Raw genomic sequence first — 17,905 nt, 5'->3', positions numbered from 1 at the left:
ACAATGTTTTTGATCCGACTCAATATGGTTTTAGAGCTGATTACAGCACGGAACTTGCCTTAATCAAATCTTTTGAAGAGATAAGGGAGGCTCTGGATTGTGGTGGGAAGGCTATTCTGATAATGTTGGATTTGTCAGCAGCCTTCGACATGGTCCATCACAAGGTTCTGATGGATCGGTTGTCTGAGGTTGGGGTACGTGGGGTTGCTTGGAAACTCCTTCAATCCTTCTTATCCAATAGAACACAAACAGTTGACCTGGATAACAACAAATCAAAGCCTTTCAGCCTTCCCTGTGGGGTTCCCCAGGGGTCTTCGTTGAGCCCCACCCTTTTTAACATATCCCTGGTGGCCCTGATCAGATCTTTTGGTTTTCAGTTAACCTTGTACGCTGACGACGCTCAAATTGTGCTATCCCTCAAAGACGGTCATGAAAAAGAAACTGGAGCACGCTTTCATGACTGCTTGAAGGCCATAGCAGGTTGGATGTCGATGAATTGTCTAAAATTCAATTCAAGCAAGACTGAGGTCATTGTATTTGGATACAACCCTCATATATGGACCCTGGACTGGTGGCTTGCAGATATGGGGAACCATCCCATTCCTATTCTGAAAGTAAGTAATTTAGGGATTGTAGTGGACAATAGATTGAACTTCAGTGACCACATAAGCTCAGTAGTATTCTCTTGCTTCCTGACATTGCAAATTCTGAGTAAATTAAAACCTTATGTCTCAGAAGTGGACTTTAGGACGGTAGTTACAGTTCTCGTTATGGCACGTCTGGACTACTGTAACAGCATATATTTGAATGCCGAAAATCAGCATGTCAATAGGCTTCAGACAGCTCAAAATGCAGCCGCCAGGCTACTGACAGGCACACCTAAATTTGTTTCTGTAAAAAGAGAATTAACCCGGTTACACTGGCTTCCGGTAAAACAAAGGGTTCGTCTTAAGGCCTTTTGTATAGCATTTAAGGCTCTCAATGGTATTGAAAATATGTCCAGACCCCCACTTTAAAAAAATAACAGCTGGGGAGGGAGGGGCTTCATTACCTGTATATCCGAGGCGTGGAATGATCTACCTTTCCACCTGAGGAATTCTGCAGACCTTCTTTCTTTTAGAAAGGGTCTGAAGACCTGGCTGTTTTCTCATTGAACCTCACCGACTAACGTTTAGGCAGAGCTCAGCGCCAGGACACCTCAGGGTAATCGCGCGCTTCTTATAAATTCAAATAATAATAACAATACCAATATTTATATCATGTATACCCATCAGGCAATCAAGTATGAGCATACATTGATCTATTTAATATGTGTAAATATACTAGCTTCAGCTTTTTTCTACAAACCCTAAATTAAAAATGGATAAACACAGATAAAATTAATATGGATGAATACATACCGAAATGTCAAAAATTAAATATCATTAAATATGGAGCCCTAATTATAACTCCCCATTTTTCTATTTACATTCTTGGACATAAATCACAATGTCTTTGGTAGCACAGGCTGCAGTTATAGTTTCGTATGTGCGAGGTATATGGGTCCCTTAAAGTGTATTGAAACAATATCTGTAGAGTCTAGGAGGTAGATGTACAAAGCATTTTCGCTGTTGTAAATGGCCTGATTTGCAGAATTAGGCCATTTGCAACTGCGAAAATGCTTTTTGTAATGTATAAACTCGAAATTGTGATTCTGTATTTTGGGTTTGCGAATACAAACAGAATCGCTATTTGAAAGGGGCATCACTTCCAAAGAGGGAATCTGAATGGTACTTACCAATGTTATGCAACCAAAACGCGGTTGCAAAACATTTGTACTTTACCACCAACTGAAAGGTGGTGTTATCATATTCGCAAATGGGAAGGGGTTCCCTTTGGGCCCCTTCCCCTTTGAGAATGTGTAAACAAATATTTTTTAAGAGCATGCAGTGGTCCCACAGACCACTACCTACTCTTAAAAAATAAAAATGAAACATTTAATTTTTATTTTTAAACACATCTCATTTTCCTTTAAGGGAAATGGGCTGCATTTTTTTTAAAACAATATTACTTTATTTAAAAGCAATCACAGACATCATCCCTGTGATGGTAATGAATCTTAGTGGGTCACAAATTGCGGTTTGTTCATGAGGTAGTTCTATTTGCGATCCACTACAAATCACTGTTTAGTGAATAAGGGCTAAATAACAATTTGTACATTAGTAATAGCGATTACCTAATAGCGATTCACAAAACATCGCTATTTGGTAATTGCTATTACTACTGTTCGTACATCTAGCTTTGGTATCTTAATTCAGAATGCTTTTGTGATAATCTAATAACAATTCCCGTATTAAGGATGTTGTGATGGACGCTCGAGGTACAGGTTGGATAAAAAGCCAAGCTGCATTTTCTGCCTCTGGTCCCTGCTACCTTGTTGCATTTTGCCTTTGGGGTCATCTTGTGCGCTCTAGGTTCATTACTATTGGAAATTGAGTCGTGTGCTTCTTCTTGGATGTTCCTTCCTGTGATACATTTGTGGTGTAAGGTCCATTTGTGTTCCCATCATCGAGTTTACCTCACTGTATTTTTCTGCATTTATCAAAATAGGCTGGTGTGAAAAAATTGGCTGGAATAATTTTTATTCAAATTTGAGTTGAATTCTTTTGCAGCTACCCTTCGTCACTGAAACTGACCTAAACCGTGGCTTCCAGAGTGTTATTAATATTTTCATTTCCTGTTTCCATTTTTATGGCCCATATATTGTCCAGAGCTAGGGATCCAGTACCCTTTTTTAAAGGGTAGACTTTGTGATGTGTGCATCTGTTGCGGTTACCATTAAGTGTGTCTTATTAAGCATTTTTATTCTTTTTTATTGAGTTTCCAACAGTGACGGCTCCTCCGTTATTGCGGAGGAGCGTCGCCCCATTAGGTTGCAGCAGAGGTAAACACTTGAAAAATAAAATGATGATAAACCAATTTTATTATCCTTTTCTTTTTATTTTTACCTGCGGCAGCCAGCGAGTGCGTCATTAGGTGGGGAAGGGCAATGCACTCTGTGGAGGAGCGGTGATAGGCACTAGTAAGTGCACATGACTGTTTGGCTGGCCGTCTTAGGCCGGCCAAACCGTCATGCACACTTAGCATTGCTCTACCTAGCTGTGTTGTACAGCCGGCCACCATCTTTGAGTGTGAAAACCTCCAAAATCAACAGTGAGTTAAACACATTCGATCAACTGCCATCTTTTGTTAACGAAAGGCAAAGTTGAAAATAGCAGCGTTAGCCCGTAAAATTTCCCCCTGCTTTCTACTTTTTAATGTTCCCCAGTTTAGCTTGGCATCAGGCGTAACTCCCAGGTAAGAAACAGTACTGGTTTTGGGGACTAAAGTGGACCCAACCTTAAAATTAAATGACTTGCTTGAGCTACATCCCACCTGCATAACATATGACTTGGAGTTATTAACCAATAGGTCCCGGTCTTCCATAAATGTTTGGTATGAGTTAAGTAGAGTTTTCAGCCCTCTCGCGGTCCGAGCTATGAGGACCACGTCGCCCACATACAATAATACCGGCAGACTGTCATAAGAGCAATGCTGTCAATGAAGTGCTGGTGCTAAGCACCGAAAACCAACGGCTCAAATTAAACAATAGATTTAGCCGTGCGGGGTCACAAAAAGTCACAATGAACTCATAAACTCATTTACTAAAGTGCTACCAGCTACATTAATGGAGAGTACCAGCACTTCTAACGCACAGTGTCTGTTTAAGTACCTGACAGTGTCTTTTTGACCGCAAACCAAAATCACATACCCTGCCCAACTAGAGGAGTTTAACTGAGTGGGAGGAGTCAAACACAGGCTGCATTTTCTCATTGGCTGGGTTGCACATCAAAACAGAATGCTAGCAGAGCAGCGCAGCGCAACAGCAGCACCATAGCAGCATATGTGTTGTGTGCAAAGTGAGCCAAGTGTTTGAATAATGTAGTGGGTGTGACATGTTTGTGGTGTCAGTGTGATTGCAGGCCCTCCCCAAAATGACCCCCTAATGATCATGTCTATGAATACTATTACAGGGATCTTTGCTAGTAAAGTAAAGGTAGATGTAGCCTCCCCATGTTGAATCCAAAGTAACAAAGAATAAACAATTTCACAAGGCCTAACATTGGTAATGCAACGGATGGGGTGCAAACAGCCGATAGCCCAAACCATTTAGGAAAGTTGATATCTAACATCTGGGGCAGGTGGGTCAGAGTGACCAGAGCTACATAATCGGAGAATTAAATGCTGTTGGCTGGATTTATCAGGGCAAAAGGGAAATGTAAGATAACATATTATTTAATTAGGCAGAATATCAGCTCCATATCTCAGCAACACTGGTGTCCCTAGGAACCATCCTATAATAGACCCTCTCCCAAGATTCTTCGAGGGAAGATCCAGAGAGACAAAAATCAATATTTTCATCCCCTCCCTGAAGGGGAGGTTAAGTTAGTATCTGGGTGAGAACCAGAGTGTAGAGGCATCATACAGTGTGTGATTAGTTCATGATCATGGCATTATGGTCATAGAAAAAAATCGCCCATCTGCAGGGTGACTTTTGAGGGTGGGGCGTTATCTCTGAGCAGTGAATAGTCATCTCTATCAGAAACCCTACCAGCTGCGAGGAGCATCAGCCTGAGAAGAGGTTCCTTGTTACCCCACCCAGACTCAGGCCTCTTTGGATTCAAGGAAGAAGTCGAATTTCTACCCAAGAGTGACTTTGAGCTTGGCAGGAAAAAGCAAGGTGTATTTTGTGTCAATCTCTCTCAGTTTTCTTTTCACTCCCATGAACGATGCACATGGGTGCTGGACTGTCAGTGTATAATCTGAAAAGATTAGGATCTGATGATCATTCACCTCGAGGTGGCCTGCTTGACTTACAGTTTTTAGAATTGCATCTTGAACTTTGCAGTGTATAAGCTTGGTAACTATTGGCTTTGGCGGAGACTTAGGGCGTGGTCGGCAAGCAAGGAACCTTTCAACTGAAAAGTAGGAAGTGAGGTTGTGTGGTGTCATAAAGCCTTTTATCCAGGTTTCGAGTTAGTCAGCCATGGATTGTCCCTCTAAGCCTTCACGTAATCCAACTATCTGAAAATTACTAAACTGTTAGTGTGAAATTACTGATGCTTCCCCTGCCTTGCCATTGACGACCCAAAATTCTTCCTGTGAGGTCCACACCTGTAGTTGTAAATCTGCAGATTGGGATTGTAGGTCCAGTATGGTTTTTATCAGGTTGGGTAACTTGATCAATCAATTTTTTTCAGTCATCATAAAGGTAGGTTCATATCAATGGCAACAGCATTTATGTTTGCCGCTAAAGATGTTCTGGATGTTTCAGTAGCTTTTAGAATGATGTGTAATGTGTATGATTCCATAAAAGAGGAGGAGGTCCGGGCAGCCTCTATTTAGCATTCAGTGGTTGGGAGTTAGTTTTAGGTGGCTTGGTGCGCCCCACCACCAAATTGTAACATGGTTGCCTGGCTAAATGTCCCAGATCAAAGTCTTTATCTTTGTAGGACCCACTTACCACCTATAATCGCTGTAGCACCAGTGAAAGGGTGGTGGTAGAATGAGCAGCCCCACTCCCTCGAGCGTCCCAAACAAGTCATCAGTTATTTGCACTGGGGCTACTAGTAGCAAATTGCAGTGTACATGAGGGGCCTTATAGCGTTCTGTAGAGTTGTGATGTTGCATGCTTGGGGAGTATGACAGTGTTGACAAAGGTGTAAGATAGGAGGGGGAGGGTCAAAGACTTGCTTCTCACTGGTAGACACCTTCAAAATTATTGTTGCAGGACAGCCCAGGCAGTCTAGGCCCTCCCCAAGGAAGACAGAGTAGACTGATGTGTGGAGGCTAAGTATGAAAGATTGAGGCCTCAAGCAGCACATAGGGTCTTGCTGTGGGTGGGTAGTCTTCACAGCAGTGCTAGTTTGGGCCAGAGATCTGTAGTATCCACATTGTTCCTTGTTCTCAACTGGCTCGGAAGAATGAGGCCTTTGCACAGTGGGTGGATAGACTAGACACATAATAGTGAAGGGGCCCAGAAGGGTTCCAACACCTTGGGGTTGGTTCCTGTATTCCCCAGTTAATAGAGGTGATGAACATCATGTTTAAATAACCTTCACCCATTGCTCCAGGCTTACCTAAGAAGTTGGGGGAGAGAAAAAGCAAAAGGGCGCAATTTGGGAGGGACCTGGGGAGGTCCTCTCTCACACCCCAGGACCTCAATGGCCTCAAAATCAGGGTTGGAATTGGGCAGATACGGTGGCCCCACAGCAGGGATAATTCTGAAGATCAAGTAATGGTCTGTGGTGTCCACAACTCACCACCATCAAGCAGAACATGCCAACAACATCCCACGATGTGGCGGAATCCTCACTGGCAGCTCCCAATTTTCCCACAGTCACAAAGCCTCAAACACGAAGGTGAGAAGTAATAAATAGAAGGGAAGGGTTCTCACATTGGTAATGTGGGCTGTAGAACTCTGTGCGTCAAGATAGATGGGCTGGTGCTAGACCTCGGCTGATATCTTCATATTGAACTGAACCGTTTTTCCCTTGCTGCTCCTGCACAGCTCATTGTACTATTCCCGGTGCCTTGTATCATGCCACTCAGGTATCTAACATGGTGGGGCTGGGCCTTTAGGGCAAAGTAACTGGTAGGCCTTGGGTGGACTGTGGCAGGCCTCTGAGATGTCTACAGAAGCCCAGCCTCCGGCTGCCAACTGAAACAAAGGATTTATGCCTGCACCAACTCACCGTAGGGCCGTACCCCAGTACTGGAGGTGGTGGGGATTGCTAGGGCTCCGTACAGGACCTGGATGCGGGCCACCCTAGTCTTCCTCTTCTGCGCGCCACCTGGTTCCTGCCTCATGGTCACCACTGTGAGCGGCCCCTGGCAATGTCTTCGAAACTGAGCTCAGGGGCAAGAAATAAAATCTAATTTTTGGGTCCACTGCTGGGGGGGTGCTCCGTGAACCGCTCTGTAGCACTTGATGCAGTGGCCGGGAAGCAGATCCAAGGGGGATAGCACGGATGGAGACAGCTCCAGTCTATTAGCCCTCTACTCAGATGAGCTCCATTTTCGCCACTTTGGCCATGCCCCTTCATTAATATTCATCATGAGGTTTGTCAGATTCAGACCAACTATGATTCGGAATTTAAGAATCAACTTATTATTCCAAAGATCAGTTCATGAAATTCTTTGCTGGCCACAAATTGCAACCAGTTTTTTGCGACCTGTAAGTAGTACATCTGACCACTACTTTTATAAAAGGGCTGGGTCTGCACCATAGGTGGCTCTAAACTTTGATACAGAATCAACAACACCTTAGAGACAGACGCCATGGGTAGCTAGTGTGTGGGAGAATAAGTTGTTTACACCCAAAATATAGTCGGTCTAGGAACTCCTAATTCAAGCTGTCATTTTGCATTGATGGAAAGACGATAATCAACCCAATTACCTGGGGAAATCAATAAGATGAAGATCACAACAAGGAATCATCAACATGATCAAAATGGGCCATATTTGCAACCCTAGGCTCTTAACCTAAAACGGTGACTTATAAGTCTAATAAGATTGACATCCAAGTTAAATTATTACAAACATTAGCTGACTATGCAATGGCCATAGATTCAAATATTTTGATTGGGCAAAGGGGGAAGCTAGACTATGAAAGAATAATAGTGGGTGCTCTCCAATTTTAAATAAACTAAACTCCTTACCGGGCCCTAAAAATAAGAAGATAAGAAACGTGGCTCTAAACATTACTATGGCACTGTCCAAGCATTGAAACGCCCCACTAACGTTTTTTGGAGCCCCACAAACAATTTATTCAGAGAGAGAACACAAACAGTAGCCCCCTTCCCTAACTTTAGTTGAAGCCGGCATGATGACACATCCACACTGTGAAAATAAGTTAACTCGTATATCACAAGACGGGAGGGGAGTAAATGTTTTCATCCTGCCTTTCCACAATTGTCTCAGAGGAAGGTTTTTCGTAGAGCCGAATGCTCAAACATATGTAGCTTATGTATCATTGGTCCAAATTTAAAGGTGTCTTCTACTTCTCAATTTAACCGACCTTAACAGAAACGGTGGGTGATAAGAGCTCGATATGTTCGTAACCACGGAAAGCGCACTCCATGCTATTTTAAGCTTCCTCTTCTTCTGCTGTGATCGAGTGAGCGATAATCACCTCCTCCCCCCGCCCGCACTTTCAGCCCCCCCAGCCAGAAACCCCAAGGGGAGAGAGGTAGCATGCGCCACGACGGCGTTAAGGATAACCGTTTTCTAACATCGAATTCTGAGTGCGTGGTGAGTCCACAGTAATGGCGTCCGCAGTCAGAGGGCAGCAAACCTTTGGTCACGCGCGCACCTTGCAGCTGTGACGTCCACTGTGTCTTATTCAGGGCTTACTGCTGAAAAAAAGAAAATATCATAAGTGCCTGAACCCAAGGGTTTTCTGAGACGCCTGCTGCCGCAGTGCTGAATGTCGGATTTGCGCATACCCAGGCTGTCTAGTCTTGAGTCCACCTCATACCATTTATCTCACTCTTTCAGGTTCCTTTTAATCCCTTCTTTTTCCTCCTGTCAGTCTCTCCTGGCTTTCACTTCTTCTTTTCTCCCCTTTCTGCCTTTCTCTTTCTTACTCTGGGTCAAAGTCTGATCATGTCAAATAAGTCCTGGTGCCCAAAATGAGTCCTGCTGGTGCTCACCTGCAACCATCGGCTTAAATTAAGCATTGGATTGAACTACACCCTGTGATACTCGCAGGGGGCTCAGACGACAGTTGTCTTCAAAGAAGCACACAGATACCCCAACATACTGGTTACGAAATATACATACGTCATTTGGTAAGATTTATTCTTACTTGGACAAATTATAAAAATGGAAACAGCATGGTGCATTGTACTCCAACCTACCCTGATCAATGGTTTTCAGAGAAGAATGTTCATTATTAGATCCAACACTTATGTGAGAAAAAGTCACTAAGTCTAATTGACAAAGCAATTTGCTTGTGTAAATGAGACTAACATACACCAGTAGCCTTTTTCACGAGAGCAAAAACCCCTTTTGCAATAACGGAAAGTTGCTTTTACACTTATAAAATGATTTACTCACATGAAGGCTTTACTGAGTGAATCTACGACAGTTGATGGGGATGCGCGGTCCTGGCTTGCCATGGAAGCTGTGCACATCTACAAAACTGCACATTTGTGGGTATTCACAAACCATTTTGTACCATTGTTTAGGAAGGGAAAGATCAGAGACTTACTCAGTTAGGGAATGGAAGAGAACAACCTCTGGTATTGGTGGAAGTTTGGAGGAAAGGTGTTCACCATATGAGAAAATTGTTTTCCCTATGAAGGAAAGAAAGAAGAATGTTAGCTAGTGTGTTTGAACCGGTGCTGCAGATTTTCTCGTGGAAAAATATACAGGTGCATCTTTTCAGATGAGAAATGGAATACATATTTTTTTCCAGGAGTATGCTTAGAAGCCTTCTACTGTTGTATGTTCCCAGGCAAACATCTGAAAAGGTTGGGGATTCTGCAAGCATGTGTGGCTATGTTATGTCATGTTATGTCATGTTATGTCATGTTATGTCATGTTATGTCATGTAATGTTATATTCACAGAGATTTGTGTATCCCAGTATTTAACACAGAAGCAAGTGGGGTGACATTGCCTCAAAATACAGCCTTATTATATGACCAACCATTTGTCCTTGTTATATGGCCCTTAGGGACATTGTCGACATTGCTAAGTTAGCATGAGCTTTGCTGCCATGATGCTGCTTTTGCGCACATTACTACATGACTTTGTTTTTGCAAGACTCTGCTTGTGCCTTTCTCATGAGAACGGTCTGCTTTTTGCTTTCTCTGCTAAGTTCCTGGAGTTTAGTCTGAACACGATGTGCAAGGTCGATAAACAATGCCCCTTGTTATTCTGTTCTGGTCAGTCCCTAGCACCTAGACATAACATGCTAAACACAGCTGCAATGCTGGAGACTCGTGCTTTGATATTACGGGGTTGCATGTTGTTTTAACACACACTTGGAGAGAGCCCTTTCCATGGAGAAGAGCTATTCTGTTCCTATGATGTAAACCTTACATCCAGAATTTAAGGTATGGAGTCTGGTGTCAAAGCCCAGAGATCTTCCTTTATATAAATATACTTCTTCCAGTCAAGGGGAGGGTGGTTAGGCCGTATATCCCTTTTTCCACTGTCTTTATATAATGACTTCCCCCTTTGTACTCTATGGAATTGTAACAATGCTAATTGTTTTGAGTTTTTGCATTTTGCTGCTGGTAGTGGCTCGTATACTGTATTGTAGAGCACAATAGTTAAAATAAACATTTTGAACTATTATAGTGACTCTGCCAATTCTTATTGTGGACAAGTACGAGTGAGCGAGCAAAAGGGTATGTCTTGCTACAACGATTCCTGAGAGAGTCTGGAGTGTTGTTTTCTAGGTTGCCTAATCATTTGTAGCTTCATGATTATTTTCGAGCAGAACGAATGAGACACTATAGCTAGTTGGTTTTGGGATTTTGGGTACTAAGGTGATAGGCTGGTACACCCCTATACACTGAGGTCCTGTTTTCCTGCGCATATTTCTGTGTAGGTGCAGAAACCCCGCAACATGGCGCTGCCAAGGTTTGGTTTGGTTCTTATCTGCGAGACTCTTGAGTAGTGCTTGTGCTTGTCCACAAAACACTCACTTCTGTTTCCGGAGACAGCTATGACGGTGTAACCTCCTATATTGATGTTTTATAGGTTCTTTCAAGCTTGAAGTTTTAAAAGGTTTGTTTTCTTTATTCCTAACCCGACTTTGCGCTGCCACGCTTTAGGTTGTTGTTCTTTGTTTTTCATTATGGCTGTTGATATCACGACTCATAGCCGCGTACCTCTCAGGGCATATTTGAATCAGTATGGAGTGCCTGATGCGGGTGCCGCACTTATATTTGTTGTGGAAGCGGATCCAGCTTTCCGCTTCGAGGTGTTTCATTCTTGGGTTACCTTCCCGATGGGACAGACGATTTGTTTCACGAGTATACTGCCACCGCGAATCCGCGGGACTATCGACCATATAGTACTCTTGAGGTTCGGTTCACAGTTTGGCAACACCAAATTTGGTTTAATGGCGCCCTTCCTCACCCAATAAAGCCGGTCCGTTTAGGCCCTTTATCGATAGATGGGGCCACGTGGCCCGTTTTGGCTGGGGATAGCACACCCCGCTGACAACAGCAACGCTTGCAGAGGTCCGCGTGTTACATACGTCTTTAATACGCGTGCGTAGAGCTGTTATACAGTTCATGTCGCGCAACTTTCAGGTGGGACCACCTGGCGTTGCTGCGCAACCTGTTGGAGCTGGTGGTGTGACCATCAGTCCCCTTATGGTTAATTCAGTAATGGGCAAGCGTCCATAGAATAAGGATGAGTTCCCTTATTGGCTTGCTGAACAATTTGGACAACTAGAGGCTGTTTTTCCAAATACCAGTCATGTGGAGAAACACAGGACCTTAACAATTAGTTTGCCTAAAGACTTGCTTCCAGAGTTAGCTGATTGTAACACCTGGGACAAGGTGTTTGCAGCGGTATATTCAAAGTGTTTCGCCACTCCCCCCATGACTGTAATCCCCTCCGTGATAAAACATGTTCAAGATGAACATGGAGCCGAAGCGGCTATAGAGCTGGGAATGAGACTGGTAGGGGTGTTCAAAGTGGTTGCTGACATGATCCTTGCTAATGTCAAGGGTGATGCTGTGAGCTTTCAGGTGGCAAACCGCTTGGAGGCTGTCCCAGAAGTAGAGAAGCCATGAGAATTACCAAAGATGATTGCAAAGGCTTATAAGACCATAGGCCGCAATAGTCTGGGAGTTAAGCCTTTTACTCAAATGCAAACACAATCTCAAACTCAACAAAAAGCCCAGTCTGATAAAGACGGGTGCCTGTTCTTTCCGAAAAAGAACTGGAAAAACAAGAAACAGGGGCAGCAACAGCAGAAGCAAGGTTAGCGTGCTGGTTCACTGACACCTGAGTCTTCTGAGCGTACTTATGACTTGCGCTACCGCGTAAAAAATTAAGACTCCTGATAGATTTCAAGTCCCTGATCAGCGCTATCCTCGTTCTTTACAGGACCCATCAGGCTCTCAAATCTCAGGATCGTGGCAAGAGTCAACCTGCAACACAGGGACAAGATCAGCCTCGGCAGTTTGACATTAAAGGAAAACAAGAGGATCTGCCTCATTTTCGACCCCGGTTTCAAAAGAAAAAAGTTGCTGCCTTAACAGTGAGATATACCTGAGATGGTGAGAACGCGACTCCTGGATTGGACATGGGCAGTGACTCTGCTCAACAGCTCGGCGGAGGTTATCAAAGTGCGGGAGGCTCTGCGTTCCTGTCTGGAGGCGACAGCAATTGATAAATTCATTACAGTAGAGACAGCAGATACCCGGGTTGCCCCCCCGGATAGGCTCTATGAGATTATTTTCCAAATTGAAGGTGTTATATCTCGTCCAATCAAGGCAGTTTTCTGGGAGAATCTAACCTCCTCGTACGACATTTTGTTAGCGGAGGCGGATTGGCCTCCACCCTTTGTGTTAGCCGCTTCTAGAGGGGAGGACGTGATACTTCCGAATTTTTCGCGTTACGTCCCTGAGGAGCATGCAAAGGCTTTTGCAGCTGAGTGGGCTTTGGCCCTTGCCCCGGCGGTGTACCGTAGTCAGGTGGGTTGGGATATTGATTTACCGGCTCAAGAGATACCTTTACGGTCTATGCCACAACCACAACTGCAATATCCAATCAGATGTGAAGCTAAGGCTCATGTTTATGACATTCTAACAAGACATAGCATGCTAAACACATCTGCAATGCTGGCGACTCGTGCTTTGATATTACAGGGTTGCATGTTGTTTTAACACACACTTGGAGAGAGCCCTTTCCATGGAGAAGAGCCATGCTGTTCCTATGATGTAAACCTTACATCTAGGCTTTAAGAAATAGGGTCTGCTGTCAAAGCCCAGAGATCTTACTTTATAAATAAACTTCTTCCAGTCAAGGGGAAGGTGGTTAGGCCTTATAGCCCTTTTTCCACTGTCTTTATATAATGACTTCCCCCTTTGTATTGTATGGAATTGTAACAATGCTAATTGTTTTGAGTTTATGCATTTCACTGCTGGTAGTGGCTCGTATACTGTATTGTAGAGTACGATATTTAAAATAAACATTTTGATCTATTATAGTGACTCTGCCAATTCTTACAGTGGACAAGTACGAGTGAGCGAGCGAAAGGCTATGCCTTGCTACCGCGATTCCTGAGAGAGTCGGGAGTGTTGTGTTCTGGGTTGTCTAATCGTTTGTAGCTTCATGATTTTTGGAGGAGAACGAATGAGCCACTATAGCTAGTCGGTGTTGGGATTTTGGGTACTAAGGTGATAGGTGGATAAGCATCTTAGTGCTCCAAATAGGGCTAGTAAGCGCTATACAAATATTACAGTACAAAACAATACCATATCCATCCTCTACTTGTGTTTGCTCTAATCAAAGATAAATCCACTTTGAGCTCCCCCATCTTGCCCTCAATTTTCACCTTTAGGTCTTGGATGGCCTGGAGGATAGAGGCTGTCTGGAGTACCTCTGGGCAAACATCCCCCCCATGTGGCGCTTGCCTCCTCCGGCATTGTGGTCAGTTTTGTGAATTTGTTATTTTCCTGTTGGGCCGCAGAGGCTAAGGGTTTGTCACGTGCCATGATATGAGTTGGTCTGTAGGGATTGACTTAGGTGTGTGCCTCGCCTCTGTCCCTGAATGGCCCGCATCACCCCCTGTGTGGTTTTCCCTCTGAAGTGCAATGGCCAGCCCCCGGGGAACACCCACCCAGCAATGCAGGGCCCAGGGGCCCGCAAGGGTGTCGAGCCGCCACAGCCTCTGCCTGGATTACCTTCAATGCCACCCTGTGCCAGGGCATCCAGGAAAATGAACCTCTGCTCCGCCCTGGCACCAGTGCAGTCATTGGGTTTTTACCACAGGTTCCGTGACACAATGATGTTGCCAATCACAGAGGGTACCCCACGTTGCTTCCCACCACATCCCCGGCCTGGGGTTGGTGTACCACACCCGCAATGAACTATGCTCAGATGTAGTGTCTGTTGAAGGTGGGCCTTCACGGCCCTCCCCACGGCGATAAAGTATCAGGTCAAGCCCTGTGCCGGAATGAGAGGTACAAGTCCAAAGAGAGGTGAATGAGCAAGATGGGGGGGGGTAAAAGTGGTCCATCAGGTCCCACAGCCCTCTCGATCGCAGATGCTGGCCTCAGTCCCCGCCACAAAAGGTCAGTCACAGGGCCCATCAGTGATGCCTCACCTTATGTGTGTGCCCACGGCCATCGCAAGGAAGTCCCAGGTCCCCAGTGTCGCCACTGGCGTAACGAAACTCGAGGGGGCCTCCCTGCAAGGCACATGGAGGGGCGCCCTCCGGGCTCATTCAGGAGCTCTGCAGACCCAGTGCTGTGCGGAGGGGGCCCCTGGAGCTTGGGGCTCCCCCGCATCGCGGGGGCCACGGGGGCCTGTGTTACGCCCCTGAGTATCGCACCTCCTCCCCTTAGGGCCCTAGTGCGCAGGGCGCCGGCCCCCCAGGGTTGTCCTGTGCAAACAGGACCTGCTGCTCCTCCTCTTTGGCCATTGTGACGAAGCAATTCAGCCGTCCTTTGTGGCCCTCCAAATGACTCGTAGTGCAAGGGGGGCCTGTCCTCTGCTCCCCTGACACCCAGCCAATGCGGCATACTTCGCTGCTGTCACAAAGACCAGGCCGTAGTTGCGCTGCAGGCCGCTCCCCCTTTTGACCTGCAGGCCTCTCTCCAGGCACCAGGGGATTGTGGCTATGAGGTTCAGAGCAGGGTATCACAGTGCCACGCCCCAGTCTGCGGGCCCCTGGAAAAGGCACCGATGGAAGACAGGAGAATGGGAGACCCAGTGGGAGTCTACCGCACAGGTCACTCGTTGGCATCACCTGCCAGAGCTCACTTAGGCCACACAACCCCTCCGAGCCACTGACACCGGCCCGCTCATTGTCGCTGTCCCCAGCGGGGTCCCTCAACAAGGAGGATGTTGCCATGTCCTGGGGCTGAATCCAAGGTGGAGAGCCTCGGGGAAAGGCACCGGAATGTAGTGGAGACGGGGTTCTATGTGCACACAATGCTATGTTAGCATAAGCGCTTTAAATGTAAAACGCCATCTTGCCACTTTGCTGCTTTTTCACGCGACACTGCAGGTAACTGTTATTACACTGCTTGCTTGCTTTTTCTTCACATGAGAACGGTCTGTTGTATGTCCATGCGTTCGAGCAAGAGCATGTCTTGGTCCCCACCAACCCTTTCTTTACATCAATCCGCTTATGGAAGCGGTATATTGATGATGTGTTGGTAGTTTGGAGGGGTGACCAACAGTCTATTGGCCACTTTCATCAATGGTTAAATACACGAAATGACTACCTGAAATTCACGGTTGAGTTGAACAAGAGGCGTTTGGCTATCTGGACTTATCTATTTTTGTAACATCAGAGGGCTTGGAAAGCGAATTATATCGTAAGCCTATGGCATGCAATTCGCTCTTGCGATATGACAGTCAGCACCCTAAGGCCTTAAGGGACAATTTGCCCTATGGCCAGTTCCTTAGGGTGCGGAGGAACTGCTCGACAACAGAGGGTTTTGTTAAGCATTCCAGCCTTCTAACTGAGCAACTGATGGAGAGACATTACCCACGCAAGCTGGTCAAACGGTCCCTCAAAAGAGCTTCGAACAACAATCGTGAAGCCTTGTTGGAACCACCGGTACCTAAGCCACCTCTGGAGGCTGGTCAGCACTTTTAGTACACTATCTAATGACATCAAGAAAAGCATTAAAAAACATTGGCGGATTTTAAATAGTTGCAACGAGAAGATTGCGATGCAGCTTTTTGCTTTTAAAAGATCAGGCAACATAAAGGACCGACCGGTCCATACACGACCACCGGTTGGGCCTACTAGATCACTGGGCACTCTATGGGATCTACCGGCTGTGACTGGACACCACCCGTGCGGGGGGTGCTCGGTTTGCCCACAAACTACTCACACTTCGTCAGTAGATATAGGGGCCAATAGACCTTGGTTTCAGACTCACTTTACTAATTGTAATAGTAGTAATGTCATCTATCTACTCACATGTCCCTGCCAAACTAGGTATGTGGGTATGACTACCCGCAAGGTGAGGCTACGTATGTTAGAGCATAAGAGCACTTTCAGGTGCCGCAAGTTGAACACTAGACTCACTAGGCATTTTTCAGAGGCCAATCACACTGCAGACGAGTTCCATTGGACAGTACTGGAGAAACCGAAGATTCCACAACACATTAGTGATGTCTCCAGATATCTGTTCATCAAAGAACAAAAATGGGTCCACAGGCTCCGTTGTGACACTTTGGGATTAAATGATGATATTCCCTGGACCAGCATCTAGTTAGAGGTATGAGTTTATCCCAACAATGAGTTTAATATTCCTTAATTTTTGCTGCGTTGTGGGCCAGTGATGACAGAACATGAAGTTCACAAACGCAATTCATGATGTCGAACTTAAGTTAACATCTTACTTTTCTGACTCCCAGCACTTAGAGGGTATAACATAGGATTATAAGTTGGAAAACCAAAAAAAGATATATAAATAAAACTTTATAATAGGAAAACAAAATAAAAAATCCCTCTTATATACTATAAGTCTCATAGAATATAATAGTATAGTAGATCACGAGATTACACCCGAAAAAGCTACTGCAGTAAGTCATAGATACAGTATAGACACTGTGCTTCCCATGACAACAGTTGATGCTTGGAACCACTAGTGTGGTTTCTGAGGCATAATGTTATATAGTTGCTATATGCCTGGCTATGCTGAATTAACATCGCACTGTACGTGGCTTACAAGTACGTAATTTTCCAATGTACACTGGTGCTGGTTGACAAGGTATTAAACAAACCACATCTCCCAGGAGGTATCTATCATGTAGAAGTCCTTTGGCAGTTCAAAATCAATTTCTTTATTGCAATTACTTGCAATGGTTTAAGGAGACATTAGTGCGGTAGCCTTGTGCCTGGGAACTTGATAAACATCGTACTGCACGGTTTTTGGTACAGCGTATGCATTTTGTGGTCGCGCTGGTAATCTGTTACATTTGAATCGTCACTACATTTCCCATGAGGCGTGTAATTTTTTTGTAGTCCTGCAACTATTTGCGGCGCTCGCTGAATTGCAAGGTCACGCAGCGTGAGGCGCGCCCTTTGGACATTTGACTCACGTTACTTAAGCGCACTTCCTGGTCCTGAACGCTGCCTCCCACCCTGCTCGGCAAATCCTGGGGCAACGACGGACAGGTAAGGGCTGATGATTAGATTCTTTGTTTGTCTATGCATTTAGCACACTCGGCTGGGACGTTCTCATATGGCACTTGTACTCGTAACAACAGGGGCTTTGATGAGTAAAATATGTTAGACTGACAGTGACCCGCTTGATCACGATGATTAAGAGAAGTCCGTGACAGCAAGTTTGATCTTGATTTAAATGCCAGTTCAGGGCATTTAAAATCGCTATACCATGCTTTTTGGTATTTTTAATGGTACCATTCTGAGAGTTGTTAATTTGGTATGGGTTTTTCACTGAGGGGGAGAGCATAATAATAAAGAGCGAAAGCATATTGCGTCTAATTTAACGCGAGATAGTCACTGGGAATGACTTTGGCTCTCTCAGGTTTAAGAACATTTTCTGTTTTTGTCACCCACGATCTAGAGCGGGGCCTCCTTAACCTGAGCCAGGTTCCAGGGTAGGTGAGGTGCAATCCCTGATCACGTTGGGTAAGCATTGCGT

This window comes from Triturus cristatus, chromosome 9 (assembly GCF_964204655.1).
Source record: "Triturus cristatus chromosome 9, aTriCri1.1, whole genome shotgun sequence".
In the NCBI taxonomy this organism is placed as follows: domain Eukaryota; kingdom Metazoa; phylum Chordata; class Amphibia; order Caudata; family Salamandridae; genus Triturus; species Triturus cristatus.
Note: the sequence above shows the minus strand (reverse complement) of the source record.